Below are 22207 nucleotides of genomic sequence, written 5' to 3' on the forward strand. Positions count from 1 at the left end.
TGTCTGAGAAGAAAAATAACAAATAAGGAGACTGGATTCATAGTAATCAAAAATCTTCAACAAGGTGAAGGCCAAGACCAAATGGCTTCACATTTGAATTTTACTAAACAGTCAAAGAATTTATATTAAACCTACTTAAACTCTTCAAAACATAAAGAAGAGGGAACAATACCAAACTCATTTTATGAGGCCAGCATGACCCCAATTCCAAAATCAGACAAAGATGCCACATGACTGCAAACCACTATCCCTAATGAATGTAAGTGTAAAAATCCTCAATAAAATACTAGCAAACTGGGTTCAACAGCACGTTAACAAATTATACACTAAGAGCAAGTGTGATTTATTTTGGGGTCAAGGATGGTTTGACATAAGCAAGTCAGTCAGTGTGATACACCAACTACACAAATCAGTCAATGTGATATACCGCATTAACAGAATTTGATGGAATTCAAATCCATTTGTTATTAAAAAGAAAACTTATCAACTCATCAAACCAGGTATAGAAGGAACATACTTCAACATAATAAAGGCCATGTACAACAAACCCATAGCTAACGTTATATTGACTAGGGGAAAGCCAAAACGGTTTCCTACTGCCTCACTACTTCCAGGTAGAAGTGGAAGCCCAGTTTCTCTATGTATTTCCTTTGATAACTGGGAGAAGAGGGCATCTCATTACTTCTGAGCATAGGTGGGAGTTCAGACTCCTCACTAAGCTTCCATTGCTACCACCCTGACTGGGAAGGACAAAGTCCCTTTTTACTGCTCCCCAGACGGCTTTCATTGACACTTAGAAGGAGAAGGGATGTGGCCACATTACTACTAAGCAGTAGTGAAAAGTCCTGAATCTCCATAAGGTCCCTTCTGACACCACCTCAAATGGAATAGGGAGGAATCTCCCTTATCACTGGGTGGAGGTGGAAGTTCAAGCTTCTAAGGTGTTCTTCACTGACACCACGAGGGAGAGGAGGCTCTTTATCCCACGCACTAACATCATTCATCAAGGGGGTTGAGGCAACTCATTACAGCCTAATGATGTGGGAAACACAGACCTTCCACATGGTATCTGCTGGCAGAAGTGGAGCTAGAACTACAGGTTTTTGTATCTTGGCTGGAGTAAAGGAGTTACTATCTAAAATTTTTCTACCTTGTTTGACTTTCCCTTCAGAAAGATCTTTTGGCTATAACATGTTTGTCTGGAGATACTTTTAAAATTTCCTTTATATACGAGAGCGACCCTTTTTCCATACTCTTGCCGATATTGGATAATAATAGTGTCATATTTAATGATATTTGCAAATATAATGAATGTTATGGGTTGAATTGTATGCCTTTTGAATTCATATGTTGAAGTTCTAACCCCCAGCACCTAAGAATCTGATCTTACTTGGAGACAGTGTTGTTGCTGATGTAATAATTAGTTAGGGCAAGATGAGGTCATACTGTTCATATCATTTCCTATGATACATATCTTAACCCTTCAATGGACTCTATTCTTAGTTTTAATAATTGATTAGAGTCTGTTAAGTTGGTTTTGATACAAGATTGTTGAACTTTCTAAGATAAAAATAATTGCATTTACGTTCTCTACCTCCTTTTGATTTTTTAAAAGAAATGTGATTTTTTAGTGATCTATTGTCTCTTTATGTATTTTCTATTTCAAAATATTAAAGGGATATAAATGTTTTTGTTATGTGGATACCCTGTATAATGCTGAATGAAGTCAGGGCTTTCAGAGTATCCATCACCAGAACCTATTGGGTTCATTGTACCCCATAGGTAAGTTTTTAACCCTCATTCCCCACTCTTCCCTCTTCTTAGTTTTACCCTTTACCTTTTTTTGGACATAGATGCTGTGCACTTTTGTTCATAATGGTTGCCACAATTGTAGCTATTTGTGTTTCTATTCTTCCCTGTGCATCAGCTCCACGGTGGTAGCAGTGAGGTCTATCTTTCCAGCACTGTATTCACAGTGTATAACACATTGCCTGACATACAGCAGGTGCTCAAAGATATATGCTGAATGTAATAATATGTAAAGAAACTATTTAATCTACCATCAGGCACACCAACAAAGTACAGTACAAGCAGTTATGTGACTGGAGTTCAGATTTTACTCCACTTATTCTACAATTTGTAGAATAAAAAGAAAGTCTATCATATATCAAATGCCTAACTGAGCATATAAATGTCAATTTCCTATTGATAATAATTGGTTTTTGAGTAAATGAAAAAGAAGGAAATAAATTCTCACCCTTATTTTATATGATACTAAACTTCTACTGAAAATATAAATTTTTAGCAAATAAAGAAATATAAAGTACATAAACTTATTTTTTAATTAAATTTTATCAGTTTCTCTTCTGTATTTGCTGCTATTACCATATTCTAAGGTAATGTAAGGAAGGATGTTTCAAAGCAGTGACGTTAGGATGTATTTCCCTTGGCTAAAAAATAAGACTTTCAGGATTAGTGTTAGCTCATTCCGCAGGGTTGAGTTCAGTGCCATGCCTACCACAGTATTCAATATCATGAGCTAATGGCAAGAAACTATTGGAAAGTAACATGAAGATCAGATGAAATCACCTAGGAGTGTGACAAAGCATACCATATGTTACAATTTCCGTAAGCTCATGAAAATACCAGGAATTTGAAGCCAGAATGAGATTGCCAGGTTTTTAGTCTGGCCAATTCTTGGAATATAAATTAAGGGTGGGGTGCAGACAAAGAGGAGTACTTGTCTATCAAAATAATTATTTCAAAATGACTGCAAAAGTATCATTAGGAAAACAGCATTGTTAATGACTCTACCATCTAAGACTTTCTTCTCAAACCAAGGAAATGCTGCTTTCAATATTTACAGCAGGCTATCATCCGCTTTTAATTTCAAAATCATCAAGCAGAAGACTCTATTCTTGGTCACAGAATATTTCTCATAAGGACTCTCCAAGCACAGTAATATTTTTGCAGGAAATGACACCCTGTTTGTCTAATGTCTGCTTTTCACATTTATATTTTGTTATAAAAAGAATACTTTTGGAATGATTTGGTGACAAGTAACAGGCATATTATTGGAGAAAAGATACTCAGGTCCAAGTTTTAGTGGATAATTGAAGGACTGATTATTCTAGAAGATAGGTAATGTTTAAAACCCACAGATGGCTGGTTACAGCTCATTTTACAATGTGTTCATCCTTAGTTGTGGCAGGATTTGTCCTGCTGTGTATCTGTCAAATGATTTAAAATAATGCCAGAAAAGCTTTTCTTTTGTTTCAGTCAAGGGATCAAAAAATGACTCTAAAATGCTTTGAGAACATTATGATTTGAATTCAGTATATCCCAATTATGGTGGAATGAAAAGGAATATATAAAATCATTATGTTCACCTACTTAAAGTAAGCTGTTATCTATCTAATGGTACAATATATTTAAAGAAGAAACAGATGTAAGCAATATTTCATAGTGGTAACAATATTCTAGTTTGGCCAGATGTAAAAGCAAATTCTACTCTGGGAATCTGATTGCTTTTAGTATTGTGGGAATAACTATTGCTGCAATTATGACTATTCAGAATAATCACAATTGCCTTTTAGTTCACTGTTTTGCCCCCGATTTTGCATGTATCTTGGGATAGGCGAGTAGAACACTTAACAGTAATCTGGCTTTGGGCCATAGTTAATAAAGATTAAAACTGCTAGCTGTGGACATTGAAGAACTTACAGCATGAGTTTTAAAGAATGGCATTCAAAAGAGGTGGAACTGTTGATTTCCCTGGCTACCATGAACTTGCTATCATTAAGAACTTCACAAAAACTTAGAATAATGAGTGAAGCAGATATACCAAGAAAAATAGTAATATGGAGGGGAGGGAGAGATGACAAGGACGTGAAAAATAAAACAGAGGCAAAACAGTTTACTCTTACTTTACCTGGGTTATTTTTAAATTCCAAGTGGCCTTAAGTAAATATAATTTGTAAAATTGTCAGAAAGTATGGAAGGAAAAAAAGCCAAACTTTCTCTACTAACGTGATGAACATTGGCTCTTTACAAAGTTGATGGTTACAAATAATTGTGGCATGTTCTTTAAAGGTTTACCTTTAAAACTCTGTAAAAAAAAAAAAACTTAACAGTTTTGTTGTCATTCATATTCTCCAAATTTAGGACCTGAACTTTGTTTCATTTGCTTTCACATGATTCACAAATCAGAAAAGTTAAGTCCAATATTGTTAAGTGCACAATGGGATAGGATTTTATTTGATGAAAAGGAAAATTTTTGAATAATAATTAGGTTCACTAAAAAAATTCAAAACAATTTTGTATAAATTATCTTATAATACTTTGTAGTAAAGCAGTCATATTCTATTTTGGACATATGCTTCCTTTCCTCAGTGGGCTACACTGTCATTTTGACATATGAGTTCTATTCTATGTATTTAGTGAGGTCTTTAAAAAATCTTTGACTGATGATGCATGTTAGTGTTTTATGAGGCCTTCCTGAGGTTTGGGGAGATGCTCCTGAAAGAAAACTCATTGAGAATGAATCACTTATTCACCGAATGTAAACATGGTAAATACATTCTGACGCAAGATAGAAACTAAGTGGAATACAGAGGTTAAGGTTAGTAAGATCCTTCTGAAGGTATAGGTCAAAATAATTCTGCTGACCATCAATCACTGCCATAGTTCCGAGCAGGGAGTGGGAACGGGCAGTGCCTACTGAAATTATAGCTTTATCTTTCTTTGGTTTCCAGAATGCTCTCAAGGTTAAAAGGGTTCTTATTATTTATCAAATGCTCTACAGGAGGAAAGGTTTGCCTGAGAGCGAATGGAAAGATGGCATCAATGAATATTTTTCCTTGCAAAGCATATAGTATTCATTTTTTTTCAAAACTGAACAGAAAGAATTTTCATGATAAATGAGCATATGCTAGCGTTTGTATAAAAATGCAACTTAATTCTAAGTTCTTTAAGTTGTTATTTAGGTATGATGAATATTGCTGCTATTTTTATTTATGGTTTGCTTTGTCTGATGTCATAAGTTGAAAGTACAGGCCAATCACAAGTTTTATTTTGAGGTAAAACTCCTTTTATTTAATAAACATTTCCTTTTATATTTTATTAAGACAGTGTAAAGAGCCTAGTTTTGTTTTTTTTATTATTTGTAGTGACAAGGCTGGAATCTTAGTAAATCCTAAGTGATATTTTCTAAATTCTACTTATTCTATTTTTAATCACAAAATTCCAAAAATATATGGAACTTTCCTTTTATGCATATTGAAAAACTCTATCTGGAATATAGCCTTTCAAAAATATCATTTTAATCATTAGCAAGACTGTGTAGAAGACTTTTATCCAGTATGAATATTGTGTTATATTAAGAAGACAATTGCTGCTTTAAATAAAATTTAGTGTCACATAAAATCATGACATCAAACTAAAAAATTTCTTTATAATTAATTCTATGGCTGGTTAAGAAAATAATGCTCTCTCTTCAATATGTTACATATGCTGTTAATATGGGGTTTAAGATCTATAAAAATAGACACATTTTGACATTTAAAAACTTATTAAAATTTAGACAACTTATTAATCAACATGGGAAACAGTAAAAAGAAAGATTAAAAACAAACAACAAAAACCATTCCTTATTAAACAAAGAACTTTCTTCATGAATGCAGCTCCTGTATATGTCCTCAGAAAACATACTCCAGACTCCCTGGAATTATGTTTGTGCCTCCTTAGTGGTTATTGATATGGATATCTTTTTCATTTGTTTATGAAATGATAGTTATTATTTATTTATTTTTTTGAGACAGAGTCTCACTCTGTTGCCCAGGCTAGAGTGCCGTGGCCTCAGCCTAGCTCAGCCTCAAATTCCTGGGCTCAAGCAGTCCTACCGCCTCAGCCTCCAGAGTAGCTGGGACTACAGGCATGCACCACCATGCCAGCTAATTTTTTTTTCTATATATTTTTAGTTGTACAGCTAATTTCTTTCTATGTTTTTAGTAGAGACGGGGGTCTCGCACTTGCTCAGGCTGGTCTCGAACTCCGGAGCTCAAACGATCCACCCACCTCAGCCTCCCAGAGTGCTAGGATTACAGGCGTGAGCCACCACGCCTGGCTTGGTAGTTATTATTTATGGAGAACTTAGCATGTGCCATATTCTTGTGAGCTAAATATTATCATCTTCATATTATAGTAAAAATAAAAACAAAAACAAAAATGGAGGCTTAGAGAGGTAAGGAAATCTTGTGTTCTTAATTTTTCCCCAGAAAATATCTATTGAATTTTAATTTAATTTCTTATAAACTCATGCATTTTAATCTTCTCTGAAATTATAAAAATAAAACATATCAATTTTAAGCATTAATTAAAAAGCAAGAGATACCTTAACATTTATAGGGAATGGTATTTTCTTAAAATTTTATGAATACAAATGTTTCAATTCTTTTATTTGTCATGTAGGGTTATTCCATCATTAACCATTACTTTTCTCTTATAATCACTATATTGAAAGGATTTTTTAAATTTCAATAGAAATAGAGCCTCAAATAGGTGCAAATCCATCTTGAAAGCTTTTCTCTGGATTTTTTTTTTTTTTTTTTTTTGCACAATAGTTAATGGTAATCATAATAGCATACATTTACTAAGCACTTAAATTGTGTCAGGTATTGGGCTTTCCATTTGAAAATATTAACTCATATAACCATCATGCTATAGCTACTAATAATAATCCCCTTTTATAGAGGAATAAAATAACACAAATAAGTTAGATAACAGCTGTGTTTAAACAGATACTAGTACATGCTGGAAACTTGAGGGTAAATTTACTTACAGAAATGTAACTCTATCAACTCTAACCCTGAACTCCATTCCCAATCAAGTGTTCACTCCACTATCAAGAAAACATAAATAAACGGAAATATGCACTAGTCTTCCAAACTAGGAAGCATTACTCATCACATAAGAGAAAACCTAGGGGCTCTTAGTTAAATACTATTGCAATAACTACTAGACACACCTAATGAAGGAAACCTTGGAGAACTGACATGTAGTGAATTCCTGAGAAGAGTACTCACAAGTATTCCAAGGGCACAAGACACTGTGAAAAAGCCATGAAATTACCTATGGATACAATCTGCTGTATTAAGCAGTGGAAAACAGTGTAGATTTCTTAGCATTGATGCACTTGGTTTGCTCTCTAATCTGCTAAGCCTACTTCGTTGCAGAAATGAATCATTGCAGTCTCACCAGCAGTGGAAGAGTGCTCCTGTCTCTCCACATCCTTGCCAGCATTTGTTGTTTTGGGACTTTTTGACAGAGGCCAATCTCACTGGGGTTAGGTGGTATCTCATTGTGGTTTTGATTTGCATTTCTCTAGTGATTAGAGATGTTGAGCATTTTTTTTATATGTTTGCTGGCCATTATTCTATCTTCTTTTGAAAAGTTTCTGTTCATGTCCTTTGCCCATTTATTGATGGGGTTGTTTGATTTTTTCTTGTTGATTTTTTTAAGTTCTAGATAGATTCTTGTTATCAGCCCTTTATTGGATGTGTAGAGGGCAAATAGTTTCTCCCATTCTGTAGGCTATCTATTCACTCTAATGATAGTTTCCTTGGCTGTGCAAAAGCTTTTTAATTTGATCAGGTCCCATTTATTTATTTTTGTTGCTGTTGTGATTGCTTTGGGGGTCTTCTTCAAAAATTCTTTGCCTAGGCCTGTGTCTAGGGGCGGGGTAAATTCACAACTAATGGATGTGGTGAGCATTGTAGAGGGGAAGGGCATGCCTCTAATCCACGCTTGGGTGAGGCAAAGTCATAAAATGTAACCAAAATGTTAGTACCCTCATAATATCTTGAAATAAAAATAAATAAATAAATAAATAAATAAACTTAATTGTTCAAAATAATTACCTATACAATTCATCAAAAATAAAGGTCAATGAACCACAAAAAAAAAAAAAAGAAATGAATCATTGCAGTGTTTTCCCTTTATTCTGTTAATTTGGATTTGGGGTAACTCTAAATACTGATAGGATTATAAAAGATAAATCAATATTAAACAAGTTAATAGTGATAAAACTTTAATTTTGATCTACATAGAACCACAATATGTAAATTAAAAATGTTAGACATGAGAAGAAATTGGTAAAAAATACAGAGTAAAAAGCTTTAACAAGTGTTAATTAAAAATCAGCTACATCCATAATAACAATAAGATAACTAAAACATGTAACAAATACAAGTTGAGGTTGGATGAAGATTGTCATGAAATTAGCATACTTTTTATATGTTAACAAGTATAAACTTGAATAATAAATTTTGCCTATAAAAAAATTTTAACTAATTATATAAAGCAGAAGCTGGCCTGCCACTTTCACATTATAATCATAGAGAAAGATTATGTCCAAAACCTAAACAACCACAAACAGAGCATGAGCTCTTTTGAGATGAAAATTAAAGGTAGTATACTAAGTCTAGTAGGCATACAGAAAAATGGAAATTTTTGAATGTAAGAGCAAGATATAGTAAAAAGTACTTGATTTATTCTTCCACTTGAAACAACCCAGAAACAAGACAAAATATACTAAGCAATGGCTTTCAAGACACTGTATATTAGGCAACAAAGGTCAGTGATCTCTGACAGGAAAGATGCAAATGCCCCAGATTACTTCATTGAGAGCATTTCTAGGTCAGAGCAAAGGGAGGTGGAACTCAAATGAAGCCCTTTGGACTTGCCAAACTGAGCAGATAAAGCTGACAGCTCAAGAGACCAAAGTGGAAAGTCCACCAGACAGAATTCCAGAAAGTACAATACCACATAAGAGAGAACTTTGGAGATGTGCAAGGAGTATCCCTTGAGTAGTCAGTGAAATATTAAAAAGTCCATGAATTTGAAGAAACTATCTGAAGCCAGGGAAAAAGCTCTCTGAAGGAATTACAGAAAAACAGTATCTGACATTCACACAGGGCAAAGAATACTAACTATTGCCATCACCCAGAATGGAAAACCTCAAAATTCACAGAGAGGCCTTGGGCAGAAAATGTAGAAGAGTATTATCCTAATAATGGAGAAGAATTAGCCAGAGACTAGTTGCTACCTGGATATCTCCTAAAAAGTCTTAAGAATGAGGTCTTAGAGAATCAAAGCTTTCCTAGTAACTTTATTAAATTCCATTACAAAGTTCAAAAATATTTATAGAAACACCAAAATATCAATCATCCAAATAGGTAAAATTCACAATGTTAGTCATCCAATCAGAGATTATCTGGCATTCAAAGGAACATAACGATGAGACTCATAATGAGGCAAATAGTCAAAACTGTGAAAGAAGAGACAGAGATGCCAGAATTACCAAAGATATTAACACTTATAACTGTACAGTAGTCCCTCTTATCCACAAGGGATACACTCCAAGACCCCCAGTGGAAGCCTGGTACTGTGGATAGTACTAAATCCCATATATGCTATATTTTTCCCTACATATACATACCTATGATAAAGTATAATTTCAGTAAGATTAAACTAATCTAGTGTGACACATTGTCTTCAATCAGAACACATGTTCTATTCACATCTTCCACCTACAAATTTAATGCCATTTCCATCTTAGTGAGCACTTACCACACACTGTGGCCATAACTTTTGCAGTCTGAGATGCAACAGCAAAATTAGCATGAATTTCTTTTTTCTTCACAATTTCACAGATTGAAGATTCATTCTTACTGTAGATCTTAGTAACCTCAACATATGACTTTTTCTTCTTTCCTCATTAAGTCAAGAACTTTCACCTTTTCAGTTGAAAGTACTTCATGGCTTCTCTTGGGCATACCTGAATAGCCAGCATCAGTGTCCGTTAATACTTTTTTGGAGCCATTATTAAGTAAAATAAGGGTTACTTGAACATAAGGATTGTGATATTGCAATCTTTTTTTATTTTTATTTCAGCGTATTGTGGGGGTACAAAAGTTTAGGTTACATATATTGCCCTTGTCCCCCCATCCCCAGTCAGAGCTTCAAATGTGTCCATCCCCTAGACAGTGCGCATTGCACTCATTATGTATGTATACACCCATCCCCTCCCCCACCCATATCTGCCCGACACCCGATTACTGTTATTCCTGAATGTTCTCTTAGGTGATGATCAGTGAAACCAATTTGATGGTGAGTACATGTGGTACTTATTTTTCCATTCTTGGGATACTTCACTTAGTAGAATGGGTTCCAACTCTATCCAGGAGAACATAAGAGATTCTATATCCTCATTATTTCTTATAGCTGAGTAATACTCCATGGTATACATATACCACATTTTATTAATCCACTCATGGATTGATGGGTATATTGCAATCTTTGATCTGATAACCAAGAGGGCAACTAAGTGACTAGAAGGTGGGTAGTGTGCACAGTGTGGATACACTGGATGAAGGAATGAGTCACATCCCAGCTGGGACGAACAGAACAGCACAAGGTTTCATCATGCTACTCAAAATGATGCATGATTTAAAACTTATATATTGTTTATTTCTGGAATGTTCCATTTAATATTTTTAGACCAAGGTTGACCACTTGTAACTGAAACTGCAGAAAGTGAAACCATGGATAAGGGGTTCCTACTATATTTCATATGTTGAAAATCTTAGTAGAGACATGAAAGATAAAAAGTGACTCAAATCAAACTTCTGGAATATGAAAATGAGTATGTCTCAGAAGAAAATATATACACTAGAGGAAGATGACATAGGATTGAACGTAGTAGATTAAAATATTAATGAACTGGAAGACTAGCAATTGAAAATGGTCAAAATAAAACACAGAGGAAGAAAGAAAAAAGGATGAATGAGATCCAGGAAAATGTTAAGCAAACACAGGCATGATTAGAGTCCTCAATTGAGAGAGAAGGGAACAGAAAAATGTAAATGATGAAATAATGTCCAAGTGTTTTCAAAATCAATAAAAACTATAAACTGACAGATCCAAGAAGTTTAATGAATCCTAGGAAAAAGAAAATTACACCAGAGCAAATTATAACTAAATTTCAGAATTATTGAATTAATTACAGTTAAAATTAGAAAATCTAAAACAGCATCTAGAGATAAAAGGTGAATTACATACAGAGAACAAATATAAGAACAGCAACAGATATCCTGTAGAAACAATCCATGCAGGTACATAGTGAAGAAATATCATTAAAGGGGAGAAAACTGCCAAGCTAGAATTCTTACCCAACAAAAGCATCTTTAAAAATTAGGTTGAATACATTTTTGGGCATAATAAAACTGAAAGAAAAATGTCACCAGCACATCTACACTGCAAGAAATGTTGAAAGAAGTCCTTTAGGCTGAGGAAAGTGGTATCAGTTGAAAGGTGCTTTTTCTGTGGCTATTGATATAATTGTGTGGTGGTTTTCATATTTTAAGCCAACTATGAATTACTTGGATAATGTTGCTTGATTTGATTTGCTAGTATTTTGTAGGGAATGTTTGTATCTATATTCATTAGCAATAATGGTTTACAGTTTTCTTTTCCTGTGATAATTTTGCTTGGTTTTGGTAACAGGGTAATACTGACCTCATAAAATGAATGGAGAGGTGTTTCCTCCTCTTCTCTGTTTATGAAAGAGTTTGTAAAGGGTTGCTGTTAATTCCTCTTTAAACATTTTGTAGAATTTACCAGTTAAACCATATGGGCCTTGGTATTGTGTGGGAAAACATTGCATTACTAACTTATACTCTTTGCTGGTTATGGCCTATTTGAATGTTTATATCTTCTTGAGTCAGTTTTGGTAGTTTACATTTTTGGGGGTTTGTATCTTTCTAGGTGAAATATGTGGGTATAAAATTTTTCTTAGTATTCCCTTATAATCATTTTTATTTCTGTAAGTTCAGTAATAATGTCCTTTATTTATTTATTTTAGTAATTTGAGACTTCTCTTTTTTATTCTTTATCTAGTTAAAGGTTTATTAATATTATTGATTTTTTTCCCCAAGAAATAACTTGTGGTTTCACACATTTGTCCTATCAGTTTTTAATCTTTATTACTTCCTCCTGCTTGCTTTGTCATTGGTTTGTTCTTCTTTTGCTAGTTAATTAAATTAGAAGTTTATGTTATTAATTTGAGATCTGCCATCTCTTATAATATAGATATGGACAGCTATAAATATCTCTCTAAGCAATGCTTTAGCTACATTCTCTAATTTTCATTTTGGTGTGTTTTCATTTTTATTCATTGCATAGCACTTTCTAATTTTCATTTTAATTTATTTCTTGACATCTTGCTTACTTAGGAGTGTGATATTCAATTGCCACATATTTGTAAATTTACCAATATCCTTTTGTTATTAATTTTTAACATTACATTCAGTAGTCATCAGAGAACATAATTTGTATGATTTTATTTTATTCCCCAGGTTTTCCTTTTAAGTTTTTTATTTTCCTTTGGACACCTTCCTGTTTGCCCCAATTCTATTTTTAAAAAAATTTTAAATTTAAAGGGTACAGGTGCAGTTTTGTTACATAGAAATATTGCTTAGTGGTAAATTCTTGCCCCAATTCTTATCACTGCTCTAGGTAGCTGTGATATTAAATGCTTGTTGTTTTTGACACTTTTATTGTTTTTGATACTCTTCCTCTCATTGGGGAAAAGGCTGTTTTCACTGAGTAAGCCCTGGGTCAAGTCAAATAAAGAAAAGCCTTGTGAGTAGGGGTTTCCAGGGAACTGTCAGATCGTTCACATGGTTACTATTTGTTTTCTGGGAATGTTTGTTTTGGAAGAGCTTCAACCCTTTTTGTCCTCTCCAGATATACCTAGACTGATGGTTTTCATCATGACTTTTAAGCCGAGTGAAGAAGATAAAAAAATATTTTTAATTACTTGAAAAAGACCAGAAAAATAAGACAAGAGAAACAAGGACAGATGTACAAATAGAAAGCAAGCAACAAAATGATCAATTTAACTCTAATCATGTATTCACATTAAATGAAAATAATCTAAACATCCCAAATAGAAGGCAAAGATTGTTAAATTATTTTTAAAAAGACAACTTTATGCCACCTACAGGAATTACTTTTAAATAGAAAGACACAAATAGGTTAAAAGTAAAATATGAATAAAGGTAAACAATAGTAAAAGAAAGTTTAGAGTGGTTGTGTTAATACTAGATAAAGTAAAATCCAGGGCCAAGAAAATTTAGGGTTAATGAAGGTCATTTACTAATGAGCAGTGACTTGTTTTATCAAAAGGACATAAATATACTAAAAATTTATTTACTCTAACAGAACTTCAAATATGTGAGATAAAAACTAATAGAACTGGAAGGAGAAGTAGATGAATCAACAAAGTAGAGATTTGAATACCAATATATCAATAATCAATAAGTAGAAAGAAAATCAGTAAGAATATAGAACACTTACATAACATTGCCAACAACCTCACCTCATGGACAATGATAGAACACTCCACACAACGATAGACTATACATCCTTTTCAAATGCACATGGAGCATTTACCAAATTAGACTACATTCTGTGCTATAGAATAAGTCCCAACAAATTTAAAAGGATTCATATCTTAAAAGGTATATTCTCTGACAAAAAAGGGAACGATATTAGTAGTTAATAACAAAATGATTTCCAAGTATTTGGAGACTAAGTGACATACTTATTAATAGCTCATAGATTAAAGAAGAAATGGGTGATAAATTAAGAGGTATTTTTGAACTGGAGAAAAATCAAAACAACAAATTAAAAATTTAAGAATGCTGCTGCTAGATCAGTACTTAGGGAAAAAATTTATAATACTGTATGTTCATATTACAAGAAGAAATTCTCACATTAAATGTACTCAAAAACTAGTAAAAGAAAAGCAGACACAATCCAAATTAAGCTGAGGAAAGGTGATGATAAAGATAAGAATAGGAGAAAATGAAATAAATAATAAAAGCAACAAAGAAACTTAGAAAAACATATTCTTTAAAAAACCAGCTTTGCGCACTGGCAGTATCGTAGCCAATGAGGTTTATCCGAGGCACGATTATTGCTAATTGAAAACTTTTCCCAATCCCCTGCCATGATGACTTAAAATATAGTCGGCATTGGTAATTTTTGACAGTCTCTACGGAGACTGAATTTTTTAAAAATAAATAAATAAAAAATAAAAAACCAATAAAATGGAAACACTTCTTAGACAAATTTATCAGAATAAACAGAAAACATAAATTACCAGTATCAGGGATGAGAAAGTACCATCACTACAGATTCTTCAGGCATTTAAAGGATAATGAGGAATCAGAAAGAAAAAGACTAAACTTTCATTATTGTTGAAGAGTATAAAGGAGGAAAATCAAATATGCTAAAAATTAAATATCAATAACATTACTGTTCAACTACAGCTCTTAGCAAAAATGAAAACCAGCATTCAAAAATCAATCGCTGTCCCTTAACAAGAGTGACAACCAATTAAAAAGATAAGAAATAATAAAAAAGTTTGTAATAACACCAATAAAGTTATAGTTTATTTAAAAATAAATCTAACAAAATTGTGTAAAACGTATACTGACACATATGAAATTTTATTAAAGAAAAAGAAAGAATACCTGAACAAATACAGCATTAAATCTAGCATGTAGAAAGACTCTATATGGTCAAAATTATAATTCTTTTCAAACTAAGAATTGAACAAAATTTTAATGAAAGATTTTTAACATAAATTCATCTTTAAAATTATATGGAATTAGAAGTAGCAAAAATAATCAAATCAGTATCTAAAATAAAGAATATTAACTTTCAGACAGATATTACCAACCAGATGTCAAGATAATCCTGAAGTTATTATACTTAAAATAATATTTTATTTATTTTATCAACATAAGTATAGACAGATAGCTAATGCATCTGAATATTGTACCAAGAAGTAAACTTGTACATATACAGAAATATGGGAAGTTAATATATTACAAAATTGGCACATTACATCACTAGGTAAACAACAAACTATTCAATATAATATTCAGGACACTTAGTAGTCCGCAAGAAAAAATAAAATAAAATACAATCTTGACTCACATCATACACACACAAACTTCCATTTATATTAAGATCTAATTATGAAATGCAAAATTTTAAAACACAGACTAATATCTACATGACTTTGGAGTAGGGAAGACTATTATAAATATGAAAATAAGAATTCAAACCAAAGAGGACAAGACTGATCGATTTTACTATGTTCAAAATTAAAAACTGGTTTGCATATAAAGAAAGCATGCTTTTTACAAAAATTACATACTAAGCTCTATATGTACAAAAGGTATTTGTTATGCATGTAAATGATAAATCAAATTCAGGTTATAAAAGGAATGTCTATAAATTAATAAAAGAATTCTAAATAGAATATGACAAATATATAAACATGTTTTTCTAAAAAAAAATTGAATGCCCAATCAACATTTGAAAAAGTGCTCATCTTCACTATTTTTCTGGGCAGTGCAAATTAGCACAACAATTTCTTATCAATATACACATTGTCATTGTGAAGGACATATAGAAAATCTGAGAGCCATCAGTGTTGGTGAGTTTTTAGAGCAACTGAAACTCCCAAATATCTTTGTAGAGAGTAAGTAGATATACATACTTTGTATGCCAAAGTATGCTAAAATTTAAGGCTGCACATATGTATAACCAATAAGTCACTTTTAGTTTGAATGAGTTAGTGTAGGCTGAACTGCTGTAGTAAACAGATCTCCAAAAATATAATAGTTTCAACCCAGTAAAAGTTTGTTTCTCACTCATGGAATTTTTGAAAACAGGTGTTTTTCATGGCCAGACGGCTCGCCTCTACATGATGATCTAGTAACCTAGGCTCTGTAAATATTGTGCTTCATTTGGACCTTGTCATTGTCTGGTTTAAGCTAGAACAAGAGGAAAGAGACAACAAATGCTTCTTAAAACGCTTGAGCTGGATATAGTACTCATCACTGCCATTCATTCAGAGTCCCTTGGGTTGAACTCCGTCATGCAACTACATATAAATGCAAGAGAGGCCTGAGAATGCTTTCTGCATCCCTATTTTTGTGGAACGCCTAGCAGCTCTGTCCCATAGGTGTACACCCTAGAATTATGTGACAGATGTGCACGAACATGTTCATATTAGCATTACTTGTAATTCATAAAAATAAGAAACAACTTGAATGCTCAGTACATGAAAGAATACATAAAATGTAGTACATTTATTCAATGTAATCCTATAACATACACTATAAAAAATCAACATGTGTATTGTTTAATATGCATAAAATGTATTTAAAAACAATATCAGGTGAACAAAAAACAAAACCATAATTCTATATTCTATTATAGTAGTTTGAATGTCATTTCCCATAATGCACACCAATATTCTACATATTAAATTTAAAAAAAATCAAAAGGCCCCTGTACATAATGCCCTCAGGAGAGAGGTTATCTTTAGAGATTAAAAAAGAGTAATGTGATTAAAGAGTAGTATAAGGATGGCTTTAAGTACACTTGAACTATATCACTTAATTATCAAAATATAAGCTATAAATATAATATTAACAATATTTTAAGTCATTTTGATTTAAGATTTTTAACATAAATTCATCTTGGTTCATTCATTGGTTATCTTTGCTACTTCCAATTCACTTTGATTTAGAATACTATATTTCACCACAAGCCAGGCACTCTCTTCCTATGAATAGAGTTATTACTAGGAAGCAGTTCTCTAGCAACAAAGATAACTATTAATACAATTACCAGTCCAACCTTGAATGTAGATGTGCTCGCAGGGTTGAATGAATTCTATACAATGGAATGTAAACAAAAGCGTTGTCCATACTTTCTAAAACTGGTTCCATGTTCTTTTACCTTCTGCAGGGCTAAAGATTATCTCCAGTGAGGCCTGAAAAGCCACGTGTTAAAGACTGCAGACCCTCTGTCAACTCATATCCCTCAAAGACAACGTGAAAGAGTGCTGACCTAAGGACAGCTTCCCTCCCGCAATCCTGTTAGAGAAGCAAGAAATTCTGTACACTTCTACTGTGATCTAGACATTACGCTTTTCAGGTCTTTGTTCCTTATTGCTCTAACCAATGCAAATGTTATAGTAAGGTTTTCTATATTAAAATTTTAATAAAGTTAAAAATACTATTCTTATTTCACACAATTTGTAGTGCTTTAAATTTTTCTGAATAATAAATAAATGAATACATTATCATTATAGTGTTTTAAAGATAAAAATTTGAGGAATACCATCTGAAAAACAATGGCATGCTAATTCCTTATGTGACAGACAAGCTGGAAAGTATCTGGGATATGTTTGAAAAGCAGGGCAAAATTGAAATCCAGAACACTCCCACACGTAATATGCAAAGGAAGAGGGATTCTTTACCCTCTATTGGTTTAGAATCTAGCACAAAACTTATAGTCAGGTTGATACTTTGTTTTTTATTGCCAAGTCTCTCGTTTTCTTTAATTATGTAAACTATTATTAATCATTATTAAATGCTAAATTCAGCTATAATATAGCACTTCCCATTTATGATGTTTATGTTCATTCTCAATTTTTTAAAATTACATGACATAAGTTTCTGAACCACCTTATTTCCAAGGTCACTAGTTCTCTAACTTTTCATACATTTTAGACTTTTAATTGCCATGTGCCATGTTTTGGAAGTTTGGGTCTACCCTACCAATATTGTCAATACATGACTTTTAATGTGTTATCTATAAACACACATCTATCTCTATCTCTACAAACAGAAGCTTTCAATTGCCATATCTATCTCTACAAACAGAAGCTTTCAATCTATCTATCTCTACAAACAGAAGCTTTCAATCGCCATAATCTAACTAATATAACCATAGCAAATTTTTAAAAATTATAGATAAAAGTCAAGAAGCTTTGTGCTTAAATTCGCCTGGTAAGCCTTATCAAGCCTTCTTAAAACTCTAAAAATAGATTATAAATTTACATTGTCTTTTTATTAACAGTAAGAAGTACAAAATTCCCTGGTTGGTAAACAATCCTAGATATTTGACATCTTGATGGCAAGCAATATCCACAAGAACTGGCATCTCCATGGTAACCAGTTATTTTCCCATTTTCTCTGAAATGTATTTTTTCTATTCTATCTTGGATAATGAAATTAATGGCAGAACCACCTGAGGTATATAAGCTGGTAGAAAGTTTATTGATGCACTGTGTACCTACTCTTCCTATCCAGGAAAGAAAATGAATCGGTTGCTGCAAAATTAGTTTTCTAAATTATCTTTTCTAGGAGCTTAAACTATGTAAAAATTTTAACTCAAGATAGTCTCATTAAAGCAATTATTTGTTCTTCATTGAAAGGACTTTTGTCTCTTGCGATTCTGTGATTTTTTTCTATATACGTATGCAGTTAGACAGTTAATTCATTCCACACTTATTAATAATTCCTTCTAGTTGGTGACCCTTATTGGCAATCGCACACACATAAAGATTTTCCCCTGGTAAGTTAGTTATCCCTTGCTCAATAAAGGTAATAAGAAATGTGTCAGAATACCATAGATTTATAATTACTACAGTGAAATCAGATAGTTATAAGAACTACATTAAAACATAAATTATTAAAAAATTGGTCACATCAAAAAACTTGTTTCTATATGATTATTTTCACTTTGATCCTAAATAATGTAGCATTCTTTTGGCCTGTAATACACATGTGTCATAAAGTTGTTTATTATAGTTGCTGCCTCAACATCCATTCTTAGGTCTGACAGTTATTTGAAACTCAGTCATATCTCATCACCTTTGGCCTAGTTGAAATTTACCCTTACTATGTGTTGTTTACAATATAGCCTGCTTGTTTCTCATCTTGCTAACCTAAAACACACCTCACCCACAGCAGCTCATCATAATAAAATTTAATGGTCAGCACAGAGTCATATAAATATGTTTCCCTCTTCACGTGTGTTTTCTTTAAACTAGTCAATCCACCAGCCCTGTAGGAACATCCAGGGTATCGTGCCAGGGACCTTAATAAAGACATAGTCCTAAATGTCTCCCCTCTCTCACTTTCCACCTGCTGGCTGAGTTCCCTGTCACACCTGGACTTTCCATAGCCTCTAGTTGGCACCCCTAACCTAAGATCTGTAAGCCATTAATTTCTTCTGTTTCATACATTCTGGTTTCACATTCTCATTTTATCTCACCTGACACCCACATCTGAACCTAACTTTCCCTCTTTCAGGACTCTCCTAGAGAATGGCTATCTTGGCTATGGCCACTCTCAAGGAGGAGATCTCACGAGCAAATTTAGAAGAAATCATAACAGTAGAATCACAACAATATGTGTCAATAATATAGATTTGAACTATAGTAAATTCGTATCTAACAGTTATTTATGAGATTATTAAGTTAATGATGTCTTATTGTTTAGAAATTATAGGTATCCAATTTGGTTTAGAACAGTTCATATTTTTGTCCTTTTTTTTTAAAGAATTATTGAAAATTTTCAGATGTTTCTCAGCCTGTCTTTCACATAAGGAAGTCACATAACTATTTTGGGGGTTATAATCTTCATAAGCTCATTTTTAAAACATTGATATTGATTCATTCATTTTTGCATCCATCCATCCAGCCAGTCATTGATCCATTGGTGCATTCATTCATCCATTCCTCAGAAAACATTAAAGCATTTTTATTCTGTGCCAGGAATATTGCTGCTGTCTGAATATGCACTCATGAATATGGCACACAAAGCCCTTTTTTTTTCCAAGTTTTAAAGGATGAGATGATAAATGGAAAGAAAACTAACATTTTTTTAAAAAATTACAGATTGGGTACATATTTTCAAGACTATCCATTTTATATTAGGAGATTAGTGAAATTCTTTCTGATCATGACATTTAAACTGAGCCCTACAAAATCAGAAGTTGGCTAGGCACCATGCATGAATGTATGCCATTCAGAAGGTTAGAATAGATTTTATAAAATTTATTTAACAGCAAAAGCATCATGGACTTTGGTAAATTTTTTGAAGATCAATAAAACCTTGAATAATGTCCAATAATTATTTCCCTTCATGTGAAGGTGCTTAATTTTCACACAATCTTTTTTTTTCTTTAGGTAAGCAATATTGATGAATGGCTAAAAATCTACTATGAAGGTTGGAATCCCAGCTCTGTCAAATGCTAGCTGAGTGAACTTGGGCAACTCTGAATCTCTCTCTGTATCTCTGTATATGAAACTGAAACTCCATATCTCTCACGTATTTGTTATTTCTTATGAGGTTTGAATAAGTACTTACAAATATAAATTACCCAGAAATGACAAATTGTACAAGATGCATAAATATTAGCTATTATTTACACTTAAAACCTACTCTTCAAACCTCTTTGTCCTTTGATTCACAATGATAGTTTTTTTGAAAGAGTTATATATATTTTTTATATTTATTCTTTCCAAGACTTTAACTCCCAACAACTCTTTTGTGTCCTCCCCCATCATAGACTGAGCTGATTCTCACTAATAACTGTAACATCTTTTCCAACCTTACTCTCAGTAACTTTTGATACTATTAACAATCTCATATTTTTCTATTGCCTATAGTGATATCTTATATTGTTCCATATTTCTACCCATTTCTTTTTTCATCTCCTTAATGGATACTTCTCTTTTCTTTTTAAATTTTATTTCAGAATATGATGGGGGTAAAAACCTTTTGGTTACATAAATTGCTGTCGTACTGTTTGAGTCAAAGTTGTAAGTGTGCCCATCACCCAGATACTGTGCATTGTACCTGTTAGGTGTGAATTTCCCAATCACCCCACACCTGCTTGATTTCCGATGAGTGTTATTTCTTTGTGTGCACATGGTGTTTATTGATTAGTTTCAATTTAATGGTGGGTACACGTGGTATTTGTTTTTCCCATTCTTCTGATACTTCACTTAGAAAATGGTCTCCATACACTCCACTACCAACATGTGAGTATTCTTTAGAATTCCACAGGTAGTCTTCTACTGTTTTCATATTGTAATGATGAATTTATTTACACTCACAGCTTCAGATGATGACATCTGAGCTTTGTGTAATTAGTGTAGAATTCTTTCTTCCATGTTTCATATGGTGTTTCAGATTTCCTGTAAAACAATTACCATCTGCATGAATCCCAGATGTTTGAAGCATAACATATCTTTACTCGACATAAATTCTTCCTCCTTCTGATTTCCCTCTATTGACCACTATTTCTTGTTGAGTTATCCAAGACAAAACTTTGTTGGAATATTCTCCTCTTCCTCAAATTCTAAGTAATCTGTAACCAAGTTCTAAATTTTCTTTTTCCTTAATATTACTAGTTTAATTTCTTCCCTTTCTAGTGAAACAATGTTGCTAAAATCCTGAACATTTCATCTGCAGGTTTTTTTCAGTTGCTTCCTAATTGAATTTCCTTTCTCCACTCTGGTTTCACTTTAATCCACCTGCTACTCTGCAGAGCATCTTTCTGTAGCCCACATTAATCCAGGTTGTAAAATATAAATGAGGTCTTGGATGCAGTGAACAATATTTCTAGAGATTTTTTTTTCCTCTTGCTATTAAAGGATTTCTAGTCTCCAATATATAATTTTCTCCCTCAATCACATTCCATTTCTCTTCTTTTACTTCTTTATTTGTGTAGCTTTGCTGAGGCTATTTCAGCTATCCAGGAAGCCATGTGACAGCTTTCCTGCCTTACTGTTTCTCCCCGTTTCTGCTTAGGACTCAAAGCTGAGTTATTTCTGCACCAATGTCTTAGAAAATCCTCTCTGTCTACACACTCTTAATCCACAGCCTACAGCTTCAATCTCTCTAAAGCTCAGACCTAGTTAAATTGGCCAGAAATAGAAGCAGACATTCCCTTCCACAGGCATCTGTATATAAACTACTTCTTCAAAGACTCTTACCTTTCATGCTAGACAATGCATGAATTTAAGGATAAGTTGATCCTGACAGTTCATCATACACAATTAATCTATGAATTTCACTTTAGGTTTTAGCTGTATACCCAGCACTAAAAATGTGGCACTTAAAATAGTGCTCCCCATTTTGGAAATAAATATTTAAGAATATATATGCATACAATGTATAGAAAGATAAAATAGTGAGAATATAATTTCTTGTCTGTTTAACTATTCCTTGTTTTTTCCATGGATGGTACACAAGGGGGGGTT

General features: G+C 32.9%; 1 non-coding gene across 1 annotated transcript; it reads left to right on the forward strand.

Annotated features, from left to right (window-relative positions):
* The first annotated feature begins 13984 nt into the window (after positions 1–13984).
* Positions 13985–14125, forward strand: LOC123645274. The gene has a single exon (XR_006737473.1). It is a non-coding gene; the product is annotated as a U4 spliceosomal RNA (small nuclear RNA).
* Positions 14126–22207: the final 8082 nt, after the last annotated feature.

Source organism: Lemur catta, chromosome 9 (assembly GCF_020740605.2).
Source record: "Lemur catta isolate mLemCat1 chromosome 9, mLemCat1.pri, whole genome shotgun sequence".
NCBI classification, from domain to species: Eukaryota; Metazoa; Chordata; class Mammalia; order Primates; family Lemuridae; genus Lemur; species Lemur catta.